Here is a 19,388-nt window from a genome sequence, read left to right as displayed (position 1 = left end):
TATTTGCCCTGGGAGATGTAATTTTAGAGTCGCTCTAAAAGGCAAGCAAACTGGTGATGTCATGTTATCAATGTATACAAATACCAACACATACATCTCTGCTGGAAGGGCAGTCTCTGAGGCCCCATGGACCTGGCGTCAGGGTTGCATTCGGTGCTTGCACAGCACATGGCAGCTTTGGCCTGTGGGTGGGGCACTTATGTGCTGCTGTAAGACAAAGTCAGTAAAGACGATTCAGGAGCTGAGAAGACAATGAGGAGGCAACTGCGTTGTATGGGAGGATCGGCAATAATGCTGCCTTGTACTGCCAGCCTGGACCCTTCCAGTCATGTAAAGGGAAAAGAGTAAGTCTGGTGAAGTGTGAGGGCTCTTATCTCATTCTGTCTTTCAGCAAAGCAATGACCCATGCCACATGGCCTCCCAGAAATGCCTCCTTTGTTTAGCCAAGAATTACACCCTGTAAACATTCCCAATCACTGCATTGAAATGGTTGCATTCATTATAACAGCCTGCCATAAACTTTGGTTCAACAGTTTGTTCTGAGAGGGGTTAATATGTGCTCTGGGAACACTGTTATCAGCGCTGAGGAATCCCAGCAGTAGTCTCTGTGATCTCCTTTGGTGCCACACAACACAGGAGCAGCTCAGTGTTGCCTACTGCGCTCCATCCTCCAACTCCCTTCAGCTTCCCTACAACTTCAACCCAGGTTTGCCTAATACTTTACAAAGTACGGGGAAATACTTTCCGTCAAAAAGATTGAGGTCAAGGGGAAACCATGATATTCCTCTTTGTCACGCTCTGGCAAATTGATTTTGATACCACTAATTGTCACTGTGGGCAAATTGTGTGTCATCTTGAGTTGTCCTCTCTGCAGACTCTCTATCGTTATGACTCTGTCAGTGAGAAGAGACACATTATGTTTTAAGGGGTTTTCTTTTGTCAATATTTTTACACCTTTTTCTGAAGACGCGAACTCATCTAACAAAGCTGCTTTTCAACCACAGAACACATCCGTGGCCCTGGCTTAGTGACAGCGAGGAAAGGAGTGAGATTTATTCACTTCCTGAGATGACAGAGCATGAGACAACGTAGAACTGGTCCCGGTCACTCATAAATGGTGCCATGTGTTTGTGTAGCTCCTAGCACAACACTGCCTTCTTCCTACACAATGGGAGAGCCGTGGCCTATTTGTCATAGATGGTGATGGTGATGATGCTCACAGAGAATCAAAAGCCCTGCTCTGAACGCACAAATGGCAGGTGGTACCGGCTGTACTTTCAATAATGCTTTAATCTGTCTTCTCGTTTGTAGGAGTAAAAGAAAAAATTTTCATTTAGAGGGGGACATTTGAGTTGAGGTAGGAGATGGGGATTTCTGAAAGTGATTGTCTATATCACTGCAAAAAATATAATTGATATACTCAGAGTCAGGGACTAGTTAAGATCGGAACTGGCATTTGTAGATCATCTGGCCCCTACTTAAAAGAGGGCAAACTTCAAAGGTAGTTAAGGTTTCTCAAGACTGTGTCCTGTCAAGTTTTAAAACTCTGCAAGTTTAGATGTTTTACCATCTTTCTGTGCAACCTGTTCCAGAACTTAACCGTATTCCTTTCTGTTTATTTTTTAATGACGTTTTAATTTATCTTGCTGCAACTTGTGATCATTGCCTCTAACCCTTTTACTGTGCGTATCTGAGAAAAGTTGGACTCTATCTTCTTTGTAGCCATCTATCAGTTAGTAGAAGGCACCAATTAGATCCCCTCCTTTAACCTTTCTCTTCTTCAGGCTGAAAAAATTCACCTCCCTCAGCCTCTCCTCGTGTGTTCAGCTGCCTTGATAGTCCACTGCTAGGCTCAGTCTAATCTGTTGATATGCTTCTTGCAATCTGAGGAGGGAACACAGTCAAAAAAGAACTGGGATTTAGCTGTGGTTAATATTTTGTACAAACTATCTACTCCATTGACATCAGACGCTCAAGCCTTGGCCATAACTGTAATATAATGGCTCTTATTCAAATGTGGGGGACATCAGGGCGTTCCTGCTCAGCCTTCTTGGAAAAGCCTGTTTGCTGAACACACTGTACCCGGGTCATCCAGTCCCATTCATTTGGCTCTCTGTGATAGCAATACAGTTAATTGCCTTTTTTTCCCATTGCTGAACTGACTAGATCATCCTGGAGGTGCTGAATTTGTTTTCTTCTTTGACAAAGTGCATACACTCCTATAGATTTTTACAAAGGAACCAGAAATACCTAGGAAAAAGCAGGAGGAGTGGAAAGCCCTCAATTTCTTTTTCTATGAATAATTTAGTGCCAAGTTAACTGAAACGTTTGAAAAACAGATTTTTGATGCCTAGCTTCATTAAACCCTCTATACCCAAATGTATTCTCTATCAGTGTCAGCATCCAACACTTCATCTTGTCCCAATCACAGGAAAGGCCTGGTGGAAATAAAATGCAGGGGAAGGGAGAGGAAAGGCAGACTATTGTTGCCATTATGTGTGTCTCTGTGTGTGCACATGTGCTCTATAAACTTACAGTGAGGGGAGAAGGAAAGAAACTATACGAAAAGAAGGAATGAAGCCCCAGGCCGCATCAACCTTCCAAAATGTGTACTCCTTTTGGGCTACGAGCCACGCTCTGTCACATTAGTGTTGTGCCACACTTCAACCCCCTTCTCTGGAGCACGTGTCTTAATCAGAATGTTCTCATTCACTAAGCTTTTACCAGGACAATGGCTGGGACCTCCTTCACTTGGCGGTGTTTTCTGTCAGCGATCAGTCTTCTGCAGTTATTTCCATGGGAAGGCCCTCCATGTGGTGCTTGGCAGGGAGGGGAACTTTCCTCTCAAATGTTTTCTCTTTCTCTCTCTCTCACCCTGTTTAAGGTATACCCACTGGAAATCTTCAACTTCCAAGATTTATTTTTGCACAGGGTACATACTTTGTTTTACATGGTCTGGCTTTCTTTTCTTTTAACAAAACGCCACCCCCGTGCCCTGCTTATCCTGGCAAAGGGAGAAGAATGCTGTTTGCTTTAACATTACCTTCGGTCTCAGTATGCAACAGGTCAAAAGATGTGACAAGTACATATGCTAATCCCTTTCCCTTTCAGTTAATAGAATAACACAGATGGGAAAGTTTACATTGGGATCTGACACTCGCTCCAAGCTGAAGTTAAGAAGGAGACGGGGTTGGACATTGCCTTTCACATCAGAGCGGTTACTACACAAACTCACCTTCCCACTCAGCATCAGGTTGCTCCTGTCATCCTAACCCCCATTTGCTCTGCTAAGAATGTTCCCCTTCCCCTTCTACTCTCCTTTTGAGAGTAGTAGGTAGGCTTGGATTAGATTTTGAAAGCTTTTGTAAAATGAAATATTCCCCAAGAATCAGTGATGTTAAAGTGAAAAAATGTCAACATTTTGCACTGAAACACCACCACTTGTTTTGAAATGGTGACTTTTTAAACTTTTGACATTTCTGAGCATTGAAATGTAACATAAGAAAATAATTCCCACTTAAACCAGATACTTTCTTAGAAATATTAAATTAATTTCAATAAACCCCCATATTACCAGTTTTGTCTTGTATAATCAGACTGTTTATGTTTCATTTGATCCTGTTTTCTGTTTCTTTGTAGCCTCCAGAATATGTCCTCTGACATAGCCCATTTGTAAGTTGACATGCCTGAAGATTTGCCAGTTACATTATTCCTGCAGGAAACACACAGAAGAATAAGAGCCAGGATTAGGCCTGCGATGAGAAAAGCTGCAGGATGACTAACTGAAAGGGCTGATCCATCACACACCAGATACCACTTTCGTCCCAGCAGGTATGTGCCACTTCACAACATCTTTCATGAGAACGTTCTGCCAGCTCCCCATGAGGGAGCAAGTTTCTGGTTACAGGTTACTCCTTAAAATTAAGGTTTTGAGGGTATATCTCAAATGGGATTAATATCGAATATCTTTTCTTAGATAGACATAAGCCTCAAAGCCTAAATCTAAAGTTGGAGAATTTGTATTTTCTACAATTGTTTTTTTTTAAAATCCTGATTCTGTAAAAAATGCTATATGCTAATTAATGACAATAAGATTAGAAATTTAATTAAAAACATAATAATTTTTACTGAAAAAGACACACATTTGCACTGAACTTACTAGCAATGAAAATACTTAATATGTATTAGGAACTGTGCCTAACCACAAATGTATTTTTTGTGGGGAGCACTCTGTTAGTAATCCCCTTTCTGATTAGAGAACTAACATTTGTGTTTGAGAATCACTGCCTATCTTTTTCATCCAGTTTCTTTCAAAATGTGAAGTTTCAGAACTGCTTTTTCACATTGCTTGAGACACTTCTCCATGAATTTCGCGGCAGAGTGTGTACCTCTTTCAGCCTGCTACCTACTAATACCCACGCTAACTCGCTAACGCTTGATTCAAAAATCAAGATCTCAAATTCTAAATTCGAGATCTCCAACCTGGCAGCAGCTGTGAGGCTCATTCATGCTGCACAGACCATGCAGATGAGAGAAAAGAGCAAGCTCAGTTTGAAGAAGCTCAAACCCTCACATTTCAGTGAAGGGTCCATCTAGATCAATGGAGGGATGCTTCCCCAGAGGGAGCATGAGGAAGACCACCTTAAACTAGATGCTTGTATTTTAGTGACTAGGATGACGTGAGAGAGATCCTATGATCAGGGCTGGTCCACAGAGTGGCTTAGATATATAAGCCAAGATTCAAGACGTCTCAGATTAAGCACTTTTCTGAGGTTTTAGCACTGGGAGTGATGCTGATCTTTCTTTCTGGTTGATGCAGGAGATCACAGAATCACAGAATGGTAGGGGTTGGAAGGGACCTCTGTCCAACCCCCCTGCTCGAGCAGGCACCCCCAGAGCAGGGGCACAGGACCGCGTCCAGGCAGGGTGTGAATGTCTCCAGGGAAGGGACCCCACAGCCTCCCTGGGCAGCCTGTGCCCCTGCTCTGGCACCCGCACAGGGAAGGGGTTTGTCCTCATGGAACTTCCTGTGATCCAACTTGTGCCCATTGACCCTTGTCCTGTCATTGGGCACTATTGAAAAGAGCCTAGTCCCATCGTCCTGACACCCACCATTTACATATTTATAGGTCTTCTCCAGGCTAAAGGAACCCAGGTCTCTCAGCCTTTCCTCATATGGGAGATGCTCCAGTCCCCTGACCATCTTCGTAGCTCTCCACCGGACTGGCTCAAGCAGTTCCACATCCTTCTCAAGCTGAGGGGCCCAAAACTGGACACAGCACTCCAGATGTTGTCTCACTAGGGCTGAGTACAGGGGGAGGATAACCTCTCTCAATCTGCTGGCCACACTCCTTTTAATGCAGCCCAGGACACCGTTGGCCTTCTTGGCCACAAGGGCACATTGTTGGCTCATGGTCAACTTGTTGCCCACCAGCACTCCCAGGTCCTTCTCAGCAGAGCTGCTTTCCAGTAGTTCAGCCCCAGCCTGTGCTGGTGCGGGGGGTTGTTCCTCCCCAGGTGCAGGACTTTGCACTTGCTCTTGCTGAATTTCATGAAGTTCCCCTGGGCCCAGCTCTCCAGCCTGTCCAGCTCTCGCTGGATGGCAGCACAGCTTCTGGTATATCAGCCACCCCTCCCAGCCTGGTATCACCAGCAAACTTGCTGAGGGGACACTCTGTCCCATCATCCAGGTCATTGACGGATATGTTGAACAGGACAGGACCTAGCACAGACCCCTGGGGAACACCACTAGTGACAGGCCTCCAGCCAGACTCTGCTCCACTGATCACGACCCTCTGAGTTCTGTTGCTGAGTCAGTTCTCTGTCCACCTCACTGTCCTCTCATCCAGCCCACACTTCCTTAGCTTGCCTGTGAGGATTCTGTGGGAGACAGTGTCGAATGCCTTCCTGAAGTAAAGATAGAGAACATCCACTGCTCTCCCTTTATTGACCCAGCCAGTCACGCCATCAGAGAAGGCTCTCAGGTTGGTCAGGCATCTTCAGGGGAGCTGAGTGTCCCGCAAAAGCTCTGATCTGGCTCCTGGAGTTCCCTTTCTTCCTCCTTTGTAGAAAAACCTGAAACAGCAGCATTTTGACTATTACTGTAGTGATTAAATGTGGGTCAAGTTAGTCCAGGTCGTGATTCCTACATAGGCACCAACATTCCCATTTTTTCTGGTAGAAGTTCAGGCTTCTTATTTGGGGCAAGGCACCTAAATGCTTTTGACATCCTGACCTTTACTCTCTGTTGTAATTTCACTTCTGACTACTTGACTAAGACCTCTAGCAAGGGAGAGCAATTAGTGCCCATCCCAAGGAAAGCTTTTGCAACATGGGTGACTGCCCACAAGAAACACAACTGAGGCCACCAACTGTTTTATTTGTTTTTGTTCCAATTTCTGCTGATTGAGAAGCTCATGAGATACATCTCATTTCCCCTGGAGGTCCCCAGGGAAGTGGCGGTCAGACAATCCTTTTCTAGTCTTCTTTGGGCAACGCTGGTGGTATAGCACTACTGGCACTGTACTTGGGTCACTGTGCTGGTAGGTGTCTTCGCACAGGCAGCTATATAGGTTATTAAAGTCTGTCTAAATGAAGTCTGATTCAATGCAACAGGGAGCTTATTTCAGCCACCAAACTCGTGTTGTTAGATGGTAAATGCTTTAATTCGCTGTTACTTGGGTCCTGATTTGAACAAGTTACCTAGAGGAAAATGGCTTAGTGTCCTGATCTACAGGTTATGAAGAATTAAACAAAAATCTCTCGTAATGGGGATGGTGCTAGGGAGGCTCCGTTATTGGTATAAGCCACCGCCCTCATTTAAAAACAGCTCCCTGCACACTGTAATGCCACATGGAGTTTTCAGATCTATATCTGTCTGCAGACCTAAGTTTTAATATTTTAGATGTCTGTATTTCTCTGCACTAGGTTATACCTACAGGTATTGCCCGGTGCAGTAGGTAGCGTCTAAACTGCATCATCCTTCGGCTAACTTGAGAAGGAATTTTGGTATATCTTGGAATCATGCCCCTCCCTGCTTAATGCAGTTTGAGGGAGGCCAGTAATTTGCTGGTGGCCGTTTAACCTCAGGAGGCCTTTTCGCCTTCCCGTCTCCTACCCCACACAGCCTAAGATGGTCTTGCCAGCAAGCTGAGCTGAGGCTCGCCTCATTTCCTCCCCTGTAATTCCACTCTTTACTTGGAAGAAAAGGCGGTGAATGGATTAAACTTACTCCTTCCTCTGTGGCCAGTCTATCAGTCCTTCCTGTGTATGGGAACATAGAAGAAGTCACATCGAGTTCCAGCAGTAATTCGGATAGAGACAGAGCCTTCACTTTAACTGGACCTTGCATGTGAATATCTCAAAGAATTAATAAATTACAGTTCTGCCATGTAAATAAAATATGCCAGCACATCCATCTTACAAACTATCTGTGCTATACTTAGGACTTGCCTCTACTGATGTTATTTGGAGTATTTCCACCAAGTTTAGCTTGAGCTGGATGATCTTAGAAATCATTTTTTGATGGTGTCATTTATGGTTCTTTGTCAATTCCTTTAATTCAACCTATTTTCATGTAGGAGAGATCTTTGCTTCCTAGTGCAGTAGGTACAAGACAGTTGATCTCTGTAACCTCACAAGCAGAAACAGTTGTTACAAGATCATGTCCACAACAAGTAGCAAAATCTTGTTTTGTAAAAATGTCTCATCTATCCAGAAAATGTGTTTTCATAATGGGGCTAAGGCACAGCAGGAATGCCTGTTCATTTAAAGTATGCAATTAAATATGTGTGTGTGTGTGTAGATTATAAAACTGTTTGGGAAAAACAGCTAGAAGATAAATATCCAATGAGTTATTTGTATGTGAAGATAGCCTATGTTTATTCTCATTCCAGAGACCATGTGACTGATCAAACCAAATTTATAACAAAACATTCAAAATATAGGTTATTTTTGGACCAAGTTTTCCTCTGCCATGATGCCTACAAAAGGAGCTGGCAATGCCAGGGAACATGATGTGCTGAGACTATTGCTTATCATAGTTGTTGTATAGATCTCTCGTATTTCTTGTTTGTTTGTCTCTGTCTGTCTCTTCTACATTTAGATATTAGGGTCCTTGGACAGAGTGTGATTTCGCATTCATTGTTACAACAGTCATTATTCCAAAGGAGCTCACGGTTTGGCACTGAATGATGATGATAATAGATATTGAATGTAAGTCACAAAAGAAAGCTCCACAGCTGAGCTTGAATTTAAAAATGCAATGCTGTAAAAGGTTTATGAGAAAGCACAAATTTTGCAGAACCATGTCTGGTTGTCTTTCAGTGCCTGATATCTGACAACGTCATGTATTCCAGGGAAGAGGTGACCACATGGATCTAGCAGAGTTTCCTCCTGGTGATACCTCTGTGAGTACTTAGCCATCCCCAGACATGGCAGAGAACATTGGGTCACATGTTTATGTTTCATGTGACTTTCCAATGAATCATATCTCCTCTTGTTGCCAAAGCATCCCATCACTCAGTTTCTGAGAATTTAGTTGACTCATCACTCCTCAGTTTCTTTTTCCTTGGTGGGCTTCTCTCTCCCTTCACCTGATGCCAGTCCTGCCTTATTCCTTGGCACCATTGTGACACATCAAATGCCATTTGCAGAGCCTAAGTGTGCCATTTGAACACAGTCCTAGATGAAGGGGAGAAAGAGATAGGCTAGAGTGGCACCATTCCTGGAAGACCAGCAGGAGATGGAAAATGTCCATGAATTCAAGGCTCTTTTCAGGCAGCCTAAACTCTACCTGTGTTCTCATGCCTAATGTTATCCACAAGATATTCTGGACCTTCAGGGTTGCCAAACCAGTAGGAAACCAAGGCTGAACAAGGAGAATTAGATGGAACACAGCTGTTGGCGGCCGCATGGGCCTGTGTCCTTCACAGCCATGGAGCTTACTGGCAAAGCTATGTGAATAATGGACTGGTTTTGTTTTCTGACAATTCTGAAAACGTGCAGCAAAAATAGTTGTAAGGAACTTTTGAGTGTATTCGAAACAACCTGTCTTTAAAAAGTATGTAAACTGAAAAGCTGTCAGCCTTCCTTCTTGGGTCGAATGAGAAGTTTCATTTTATTTTTGTTCATTTAATTGTTTTTGTTAATTTAATGTTCTTTAAGCTTTAAATAAAAACCCCTTAAAATATGAAGTAAGTTTAAATGTATTAATGAAAAATGCAGATATTTTCTTTTGAAAATTTGAAAGCTAAACATCTAAATGTTTTTTAACTGATTTTATTGCTTGAGATGGTTATTTTAAAGCACTAGATTTTGCCGAAACTAGCACAGAGCTAGCAAATATTTTGGTTGGTCAGAAATGAGATTTTGGCAAAATCTTTGCTATAACACTTTGACCAGCTCTAGGCATCAATCTTGCCTCTTCTCCTCTCCTGTGTAGACTCTTTAAGACACTACCAAAGCCAGTACATGTCTTGACTCAAGGCAATGCCTGTAACATCGTCTGGTCCTAACATGACCTGTAAAAGTAAAGAAAAAGGCAACACCATCTCTGTTGCTTGGAATTTTTGACTTTCTAAGGGTTTATAATGCAAAACTGTCCATATAACTGCCAGAAAGGCAGACAGTCTGAGGAAAACACAGATGTATGGTTGGACTTGATTACAGTTGTACAGATTATGGTTGGACTTGATGTTCCTAGAGGTCTTTTCCAACCTTAATGATTCTATGAGTCTATGATTCTGTGTAATTGAAAAGGGAGTCTGTACACTACAAATGACATAGGACAGTGTGCTTCATAGTTCTGAAAGGGATTGTTTTGTCTCAGGGAGCACTGGCCAGATTGCTGGGCTGTGGGTTTACACTGTCTCAGGTGCTTTCTGCATAAGGTGAACATGTTTGCATTCAGTGGAAGAAGTGTCAGCCCATCTATTCCAAAAGAAAGAAATGAAAGTCCCTCCCACTTGCAGAATGTAAATTCATCTGTTGATCCTCCTTGCAGATGGAGAAAGGTAGTTAAAGTGGTGGAAGCAAGGTTAATGCTCGGACCTTTATGTGGCAATAGGTCAGTAAAAACGAAGAAAATGACCACAAAGAGTGGACGATGATCAATTAAAATTTCTTTAGAACGAGGAAGCTGATGGTATTTCTCCAGGAACTCAGGGTCAAGTCCAGGTTCACACTTACTGGCAGGCTGTACTTCAAATGTAAGTCACAAACTCATCTGGAGCGTAATTCAGTGAAATAATTTGCCGTTTGCCTAGGATCGCCCACAGATGCCCAGGGACACCGAAGAATGCAAAATTGTTTCTTTAGTAAGAGGGCAGTGGCACTGAATCAACAGCGAGACATGTTTGGTCTATGTGATTCTCATGTGCAATTCATATGCTGTCTGTTGAAACCATGAAATATAGTGAAAATAGACCTGTGTGTCTGGAAAGCAGAAAGTCATTATCTGACAAACCTCAGCTGTGACTTTCACATGATAGAACTTAAGTAGTTGTGCACCTGAGCGCCCAAAGCACTACCTTTTCTTATTTGCCACTTCACACAAAGCTGTGGGGTTATTTTCCTTTTCCAGACTGAGGAAAAATTGTCTTGGAAAGTATGGTATCAAGTAGTTTAAGGAAAGACCTTCTTTAACACCTTCCCCATCCCTTTCTCCTGCTTAAGATGTTTTACCTCACCTCAGAATCCTAAAGAACCTGTGACTATGACCTTTTTAGTTATACTTACCATAGGATGTAAACTTTCGTCATGATGTGACAGTATTTGGCAAATGGTGATGTGTAATGGTACAGTTTTAAGTAAATAAAAAGAAATTCTGGGCAAGACTCAGCCTTTAGGAGAGCAGAGCTGTCTCTCTGCAGTGGTTATAGCGACATATGTAAAACATTTGTACAAAGGGGATATATTAATCACCAGCTGTTATTATAAGTCTTTCACGTTATTTAATGACCAAAGTAGGCTTTAGGCAGCCAAGCAGGGGACTGTACGGCCCCTAAGTGCCTCTTACAGCCTTGTAAAACCAGGGCATGATCTTACCCTCTCCTATCTCTAATGCTACTTGCGAAACAAAGCAAACTGGTATTTGGCTTGCTAACCATAGATGCAAACCACTGCAGAGCTTGAGGGTGTTTCATTAGAACTCTCTTAAAAATGAACAATCAAGATTTAAGAAAAGAAAAATCAGAATCTACAGACCAAAATCTCACAATATAAAACCTACCCATTCTTCTTTGCCTTTCCTGTGAATATGGACATGCTTTGCTTTTAATATGTGAATTTTGCAACTATTAGGAGTGGCAGAATACTTTTTTTTATTTATCTAAGAGTTTTAAAACCCTGCACAAATCTGTGCACAGGCTTGTGAAAGAGAACTAGCAAAGGCTCAGCTTGGTGTTCTTTTGTTCTGCTTTTAGATGCAATTTTATCCATTGCTGCAGCTGGCTCTTCCTCTTTTAACAGCCAGGCTCTTCAGACCATGTGCTTAGGATAGCTTATAAATTGCCAGGCTAGATGCAGATGATTGTGTCTGGCAGAATGTCTTTATGGTGTTGGTGGTAAAGGAAATGCATATGTAATGCTATTGAATGCTGCTGGAAATATGATACCTGGCTGGTACCTCGTGCCATCTATGATCCAAGAGATGGTGGTTCTGAAGTGACAGTCTGCTGGATATCAGTTTTAAACTGCTTTCCCTTAGAAGTGGCAAGCCTGATGACTAAAACAAACTGTAAGAGAATTTAAGACAGATGAACTCTGTATTTTTTCTTTACTCTAAATTATACAGGGCCTGGGGTGATTAAATCTGAAAGCACCTCTGAGCTGTGCTAGCACCAGTGACTAGTGAGATATCTACATTTAGCTGCCAAAGAAGGGTCAATAAAAGGGTGGCAAAAAGGAAAACAGGCAGTTGCTTAGATGTAGTGGAAGGTCAACAGAGAGTTTTGAGGGTCTACTCTCATCAGGAAGAAGATGAAATGCAAGTGAGATACTCTACATGGTGTCACTCAGAGATCTCAGGGAAGCAAGTGGCAGTAAACTGAAGTCATCAGGGAACCAAGTTCAAAGCAATGATTCGATACAGCATCCATGTTCAGCACAGAGAACATCAGCCTTGCTCATTCAACATCCTCAAACTAATAAAAAGGTTTCTTGACTCAATAACCACCACTTTCACACACCACTCTGTCTCAGCCACATGGCAAAGCATAGTCAGACAGAAGGGGCAATACTCTGAAAACATTTACAGTCAACTTTGCTCACCCAAGCTGTCTTTGGAAAGCAGGTAGATATGAAAGTTCATGAACCTTTGCAGTGCTGGGATCTTAGTATGGAGTGTCTGAGACCATTTTCTTTTTAGACACCTTTCTTTTACCAACAAGAGTTGGAAATTCAAGATCTCAAAATACTTGGCAAACAGGTAACTCTAGCATCTTTTGGCATATTCTAACTTAGTCACATTGAAAAGCTTTGATATTTAGTCTCTTAGGTGTTACTTCTTTATGTATAAACAAATTCACATTTTGAAAGGAAAAGTTGGTGGTACTAGGGAAAAAAATAGCGTTTATGGTGCCTAACTCTCTTAGTGCTGTATGTAACTCCCCTTGGCCTTTTTAATTACTGCTTCTCTGTGTTAGGAAGCCTCTTGCTGGGGGAAGGCGCAGTGTGCTGTGGGCTGTGACCTCTCTCCTCCGGCGGTGGGACAGGGGCTCACGCCCGTGACTGAGCACGCCGGCGTTGTATGGCATTGCTGATGAAGTGAAGTGATCGTGTGCTGCTGGCTCTGAAGTGAAAACAATCACTCTGAAATCTCAGAGCTTCCTTAGAAATGTAAAAAAATGGGGTGGGAGCATAAGTTAATTGTGCTTTTACACACTGTTATACTTGTCACCGTGCCAGACTCTACATTTCTTCCAAGGGTGAAATGAAAACTCCAAATTCATGTGGTTATGAAACAATTTCAGTATGAGCACTCAGTGAAGAATTATAAAGTGGGAAAGACACAGTCCTGTGTCACAGCTGGTTGAGAAGGGTCTGAATTGATCAAGGCTTCTTCCAACTTGGAGGAATCTTTTGGAGTGTATTGAAACCATTCTGCATCTGTATGTTGAATGTGTATAAGGTACTACAGAAAATTTGATTTGTTATGACATTTCTTTGATTAGGAGATGAAGCAACTGGCAGAAGGCATCACCATCATTCCAAGAAATCTCATTTCTCTGCAACTGGAGATTTAGGAAATTAATCTGGTTTGCCCTGATTTACACCAGAATAAACTCACACGTTGGAAACTGGGCATGGCAAGTAATCGCTGGCACTGCAGGGGACTTCTTCAGAAATAATGATTGCAATGGGAGACCTTGGACTAAACACCATATTTGTTCCTGCAATAATGGAGCCTGAGGTACCTGAAGGCCTTTGTAAGCTAGGCAGGGGTCAGCCGCACTTTGTTTTAGCCCTGAGACTGAGGGAGCGCAATCCATCTTAAAATCACGTTATTAACCCTTGTGATTTCATCCTGGAGCACGTGTACTTCATAAAGTCTGCAATTACAAGGTCAGTCCTGATTTGCATCACCATGAAAGGAGAACCAGTCCTGAATAAGTATCTCATTGGACAAATACTGTTTTGCTTATTTTTGTTATTAGAGATAAGTCAGGGAGAGAAAAAATGCAGAAGGAGGGGGTCAAAATACCCTGAGGCTAAATCAAAACTGGAGCCAATCCATATTAAAAACTTGAGTGTGCCTAAAGTTAGCACATGCAAATCTACTCTTCTAGATACATAAACTCAAATCCTTAAAGACACATCATAGCCTAACTCTCACTCGGGTGCTTAACTCCCATTGATAACACCATGTGCTAATTCAGGCACGCGGGTTTCCCTGTAATGTTCTTTCTATGAAGAACAGTTGGTCTTGAGGGAAAACATTTACATAGATGACAACTATTTTCAGGAAAATGAAAAGTACTTGGTGAAAAAGGAGGTTTTGACATTGTGTGAAATATGGGTTTACACACAGTAGTTTTTGCTGTGTGTATATAAATGGGTGATTTACCATGTATTGATTTGCACACCATTTGTAAGTGTCTAATTTATTTATTTATAGAGACGTATGGAAACCATGGTTTGAAAAAGCAGTTTGCATAACATCTGGTATGTCAACAATGTAACCTTTCAATTTACTTGTTGGTGAAAAAGTCAATATAATGAACCTGAACTCAGCATTGGTTTACACAAATTTCCTGGCAGACAAAGCAGTAATGATTTGCATGTCAGTGTAAGTGACATGTGCCCTCCAGTTTTGAGTAGTTTACACAGCTAAGAGGTATAAAAAGGGTAGAGCACGTTGCTGGTTCCTTACATACTTGTGCTGGCAGTACAAATTACATGTATTTACATGGTGTGAAACATTTCATGTAATTTTGACTTCCAATTTTTCAAAAGCAGCCTTTGATTTTTTCACTGAAAACACTTCTTTTATAAATATATACATGGGAAAAAAGATAAGAGAAAAATTGTAGACGTGAGGGTGACTTTAGATCCTGGTAGCATGTAATCCATGAGTCTTCCCTGGGTGCACTTGTTTTAATTAGTTTTACAATTTATGTGTTTTCTACAGACAAAGATAACGTACTGGGATGTGATAGAGGAATCTAGTGGATTCCTGATTGCTCTTAATAATATGCCAACAGGAATGACGACAACAATGTATTGTTTATACCTTTATATTACTGCCTGTACAAGACAGGTCACATAAATCACATCGCTTTTGTTTCCACTCTGTGACTCATTGCCTGACACTTTTGAAGTAGGAAAGTGGTAAATGCTGTTGATACTGAATAGCAAAGAACCTCACTTAAATGTAGAACCAAAGTCCGTTGATGGCATCACATGTTCCCTCTTGATTTTAGGGAGTTTAGGCCAGCGGAAGGAAGTCGTTGGCCAGTTCCTCTCACCAAACTATCTGTGTGAAAAGGCAGGAGACCTTGTCTTAGAAAAGCGCCTCCGAACACATCAGTCAGCCTTGACTTTGAGTACGTGATGTGACAGAGGCGACGGGCTGAGAGGGCCGCACGGTGCCGGCAGGCACGGCCCGGCTCAGTGCGCGGGGCAGCTTCGCCTCCCCAGCCGCTTGCGTTCGCGGGGGAAGGGCACGGGGCGGACAGGACAGGTGGTCTCCTGCCTCCGCTCTGCCTCCCTCTCCTCTCCTGGCTCCCCACCCCAAAGATCTGCTTCGTGGTTTGGATTTCAATCAAGTTACCAGAAAAAGGTGGAGGAGGGAAGGAGGCAGTTACTTAACCACTTTGCATGTGATTTTCTTTTTTTCTTTAAAGACCCAGCTGTTCTCTGTTTCCCATTGTTCTGCCCACACTATCCGGTTTGGATCTGATTTGGGTGGTGTATGTCTGTATGTGTGAGGGGAAGAGTTACAGGGAAAGCTTTGTGCATCTGTTATTATCTGATAGCTTTAAAAAATTAAAATTCTATACTACCCCACACTAGTAGCTAAGAAAAGGAAATTTCACCAGGTTTTCTGGAGCTTTCATTTTTTATGGAAGATTTCTAATATCTAGGCTGAGTACACAGACTGAACCAATGCCAACCATTTATAAGAGCTTCTAAGGTTTTTTAATCATTCTATTCCACTTGCTTCATATATTTTCTATTTGTCTATCGTTAATATTTCCTTTATACAGTTAAAAAGATGTTGCCAGATGATATTTTCCTTTTAATCCAGTTGGTCAAACTCCATCACAGGAGTCTGGACCACATCCAGTGGCCCTGGGTGAAGTGTATGCCCCAGTCCTCTGCAGTTCCTGGGAGGCAGAAGGTGCTGGAGCAGAGCTCCCCCACCTCTCCCTCAAACCCGGTTTCCACTTAAGGGAAATACAGGCCAGAAAGGATCTGCCATGACGTCCGACAGGTATCCTGACTGGGATGCCCAGCATGCAAGACCTGAAGTGGAGCACTTTCTCCCTGCAGTCTAGGTAGATCCTGACATCCTCCCAGGTCTCCCAGCATTTGGGGATCTGCTTTTTTAATAATTTCTTCAAAAGTCACATTAACCCTTTACCCGACATTTGTTATTGTAACTCAATTTAAGCAAAATTTTTTATTAATACATGACATGCTTTAAGCAAATGCTTTTTTAGCCTGGGTCTTTTAAATCCAGTCTTATGTGGCAGATAAGATGCACCTGAAACTGCATAAGGAAGCGCCTTTATAAAGATTATGGGGGAAAGAAGGAAACACTGGAGATTATTGGGCAAGGCAAGGCAAGGCAGGACAGGCAAGGCAAGGCCGATGAGAAATATATGTATCTGTAGAGAGGTAATACATAAAAATCACTAGCTGCACAAAGGAAATATAGCTAAGGAACTTATTGGCTGTTATGAGTTTTTGGTGGGGTATGGTGGTTTTTTTTTGTCTGGTTGGATTTTTTTTTATGTACCTGAACAATAATAATAAAACCCCTATAAATATCTGAATGGCTCTGAAGTTTCTTTATTTATTTATTTATTTACTGCTTAGCATAGGACTCCTGCTGAGCCCTCCCTCCAGCTGTGTCGATTCAGGACCCCATCTAACTGGGGCTCTGTGTAACATTACATACAACACAGAGCATTACTTAGAGTTCCAGGCACACTTCCCACCACATTAAAATAAAACTGAGCTCTCACAGGCCGTGTTGCTGGCCTAGCTGGTACAGCCCTCCAAAGGTCTTTCGCCTTTCCCACTTTTGGTGGGCATTTGTTCTTTTTCTTCATCTGGATTGGAAAATGACAACACAACTGAGCTGAAACTTTAATTCCATCAAGTTTCTTTGCTGTGTAGCCAAAACCTGCTCGACTCTTTCCCTCTACTGTATTTTTCCTGTAATGTTAACTTTCTCTGCTTTTTGTTTACACAGATGGAGGCAACACGTTTGACTGCAAAGACAAAAGTATATATCTGCACCTACAAAACTTCAACACATAATTGTGGCCTCTTTTCTGTGACCTCTGGTTTCTCAGCTTTAGACTAAATTTTAGCTGCTTGGCTTCAGACTCCTGGAAAGATGTGAAGCCCTTGAGTACCCACTTGACCACTCTTCTTCATTTTAATGTTTATTTATCTTTCCTGCTTTTTCATGCTCTGGATTACAAAAACACCGTCATCTTAGCTAAGCGTCCTTCTAATGCTCAGACAGCAGTCTTCTGTGGGTGCACACCAGTTGGCTTTCTGGTGGATACTGAGCCCAGTATTCAGAGGCTGCAAAGAGCCCAGCAGCGCATGCTCATCCGTGGAGCCAGAGCTCCCTGCTTTTCTATTTTCAGCAATGCATGAGGGCTGAACGCAAAGCTACTGATTAACACGCATTTGGAGGGGAAAAGCTAGCAGCTACCTCCAAATGCCCTGGGAGGCTTCTTTTGCTTGTGCTATGAAGGAAAGAGCAGTGACTAGAGGGGAGTTTGACTTGACTGGAAATGAGGTGGGGAAAAGAATAACAAAAAATAAAAGGGAGGGGGGCAACAGCAAGTTCAGAGGAGAGGCTCAAATAGGGTTGAGTTTTGTTTTAAGGCTCTGATTTATCTGAGCTGAGCATGGCATCAGCTGAAATTCAGAACGAAACTAGGACACAAACTTAATTGCAAAACCAGTTGAAACCACAGGACACATTCACAGAAAATTCTCACTCATTTGAAGCTGGCATAGGGTTTCACTCTGAGCTTCAGCAGGAGGTTTTGGGGCCCCCAGAACAGATTCAGACAGTTAAAATTCAGTTGATTTCCCAAATTCAACCCTGGACAAGCAGAATTATTGAGGGGGATGATTAGAGAGCATCCACAGGAGTAGAGTGATGACTGGCTGGCACATTGCTTTTCCACCTAACTGTAAGATTTGTAGGGGATATGTTGCAACTGTTGGTGTAAACAGATATGGTCATCCCAAAACACCTCTAGTCAATGCCATGACAATGAGTGACACAGAAAAACCGAAGGTCAACAGCTGTTTCTCTTGCAAAAAAAAAAAAAAGAACCAAGAACCTCAGACCTACTGAGACAGGCCAGCCGCAGCACTCATGCTGTTCTGATTGTCAACAGTGGATGGCTGATTCCTGGAAATAAGCAGGGAGAGAGAGAGGTCTGTGCCTAACATGAACAGACTTGTGGTTGCATTGACAAAGCCAAAACAACAGCTTAAAGCAAGTCATTCCAGCCGTATCGCTCCCTCGCCTGTCGCTGTCTCTCTGCTGCTCCCTAAGAGAATATCTTCTGCTACAGGCATTTATTCCACTTTGGATTTTGCTCCTCCTGCCACTACACTGGTTTTATTTTCCTACAAAGGCAGACTTTTTCTGACTCTCAGGAGCCTGAAGCATACTTTTCCCTATGCTATATGCAGACATGAATCCTGTAGGATGGGTTCAGGCTCAGGGAGGTGTTGCACAGAGACACTCCCTGGTACAGGCACTCACTCTAAGCCATTGGGGAGTCCCTGTGCTTTGCTCCAGCTCCCTCACTGTGATAGGGGCAAAGATGTGCAGGGGAGAAGCTGCAGAGTTTTTGTTTCTTCATGGTATTTCAAAGAACAAAAAATTTCTGAGGTTTGAAGACATGTTGCCTTCAGCTCTAAACTGTGCTTTCCTTGAGTATCCTGAAGGGCATAACATTGTAAGGAGGTCCGATCCTGTGCTCGCTGGGGGAGCTGAGGGTCTGATGCAAAGCCTGTTTATATCAGGAAAATGGGTGCCACTGAGCTGAGTGGGGTTTTGGGTAGCAGAGAGCTGAATCCCGCTGCTGGGATAGGTGAACCGTTGAAACATGCAGGTTTTTCTGGTGCCTTTGGCATTTGAAGTTAATGGGCGTGAAACCAGACTTTTCACTTCTGCATTTCATGTTCATGTTCAGTGTGATGCACGTATGGTATGGAGTTTTGCAATCGGTAGATTTCCCCATCAGGTTTGGTTTGTTTCTCTCATTTTCACAAGGGATGAACAGGATATCACTTCTGGGCAAAACATACAGTAGTATATCGGGGGGCGGAATCCAAGAAAAATAGTATCTGAATGTTATTTGTCTTACAAGCGAGTACATGTAAACATTTATTATTTCTGAAGGCTCTTTTGTCAATCGGGCATTGAACAACCATGACATCTGTTGCAAGTTATTGTCCCCCAGAGTCGTTTCACACAGTTTGGAGTTTGCTTTTTTTCATCCACCATAAATAAGGTCCCTGTCCCCACAGAGGCAAGCAGGAACCTCCCGGGAAAATGCTGCAGGCTCCAAGGAGGTGGGGAGGTTTAGCAGAGTGGGTGTTTGGGTTCTCTCTACCCCACCATGAGTTGAGAGGTGAAACACCCTATTTGCACTGTGAAAGGGAACCCCACTGAAGTC

At 42.7% G+C, this 19,388-nt stretch overlaps 1 long non-coding RNA gene across 1 annotated transcript in view; it reads left to right on the top strand.

Moving 5' to 3' along the window:
* The window catches only part of LOC135315746 (uncharacterized), a 112,482-nt gene extending 96,195 nt beyond the window's left edge, over positions 1-16,287 (top strand). The window contains exons 12-16 of the long non-coding RNA XR_010375250.1: positions 3,119-3,253; positions 3,640-3,831; positions 8,105-8,214; positions 8,326-8,408; positions 13,173-16,287. This is a non-coding gene — a long non-coding RNA (uncharacterized LOC135315746). The remainder of the gene's footprint in view (positions 1-3,118; positions 3,254-3,639; positions 3,832-8,104; positions 8,215-8,325; positions 8,409-13,172) is intronic.
* Positions 16,288-19,388: the final 3,101 nt, after the last annotated feature.

This window comes from Phalacrocorax carbo, chromosome 14 (genome assembly GCF_963921805.1).
Source record: "Phalacrocorax carbo chromosome 14, bPhaCar2.1, whole genome shotgun sequence".
Lineage (NCBI taxonomy): Eukaryota > Metazoa > Chordata > Aves > Suliformes > Phalacrocoracidae > Phalacrocorax > Phalacrocorax carbo.
The sequence above is the reverse complement of the archived record's forward strand: the minus strand, read 5'-3'. Positions and strand labels throughout refer to the sequence as shown.